Genomic DNA, 894 nt, shown 5'->3' on the forward strand with positions numbered 1-894 from the left:
AATGGGCATAAATATGGATCTCTTCCAATCAGTCAGCCAGATAGTTGTCTTCCAAATTTCTTGGCAGAGATGAGTGAGTGTTCCCTGTGCCTCCTCACTTTCTTGAAAGACTTCAATTTTTATCCCATCAATTCCTGGTGCCATGTTCTTTTCCAATTCCTTCAATGCACTTTGGACTTCTTCCTTCAGTATCATTGGCTCTTGATCATATGCTACCTCTTGAAATGGTCAAACATTAACCATTTCTTTTTGGTACAATGACTGTGTATTCCTTCCATCTTCTCTTGATGCTTTCTGCAGCATTCAATAATTTGCCCAGAGGGAAGCCAAATCCTCATGGAGAAACCATATGTAAGTACTCTGGTCCACAACAGCCCAACCTGCAGATTATCCCAGCCTAGGCACCAGACATTTGAGTGAAGAAGGTATCTTGATAATAGATCTTTCAGTCCCAGAATTCCAGCCCCATTGAAGCCCCAAATATGAAAGAAACAATCCAATCCTGTTATGCCCTGTCCAACTTCGCAAACCACAAACTTTGAATTCATAATAAAATGATTTATTTAGTTTTAGTTTTTAGGGGATGGGGAAGGGCAGTAGATATGCATGGCAACATATACATGACAGATAATCAGAAATACATTCTGAGCTGTTCGTATATAAGCTCTCTTCTCAAACATTGATGAGAGGTTTATGAAACATCTCATTCAAATTCTCCAAACCTAGTGATTAAAAACAAAGTTTAGCTTTTGTAAGTCATTCACTTAGTTGGCACTATTTATAAAGTGGCTGGGAGTGTGGTGGCTCCACACGATAATTACTGGACTGTGAACCACACAGTCCATGGTTCAAGCCTGCCAGCTGCTCCACGAGAGAACGATGAGGTTTTTTGCT

The sequence above is a fragment of the Chrysochloris asiatica genome, unplaced genomic scaffold (assembly GCF_000296735.1).
Source record: "Chrysochloris asiatica unplaced genomic scaffold, ChrAsi1.0 scaffold00002, whole genome shotgun sequence".
NCBI lineage: Eukaryota > Metazoa > Chordata > Mammalia > Afrosoricida > Chrysochloridae > Chrysochloris > Chrysochloris asiatica.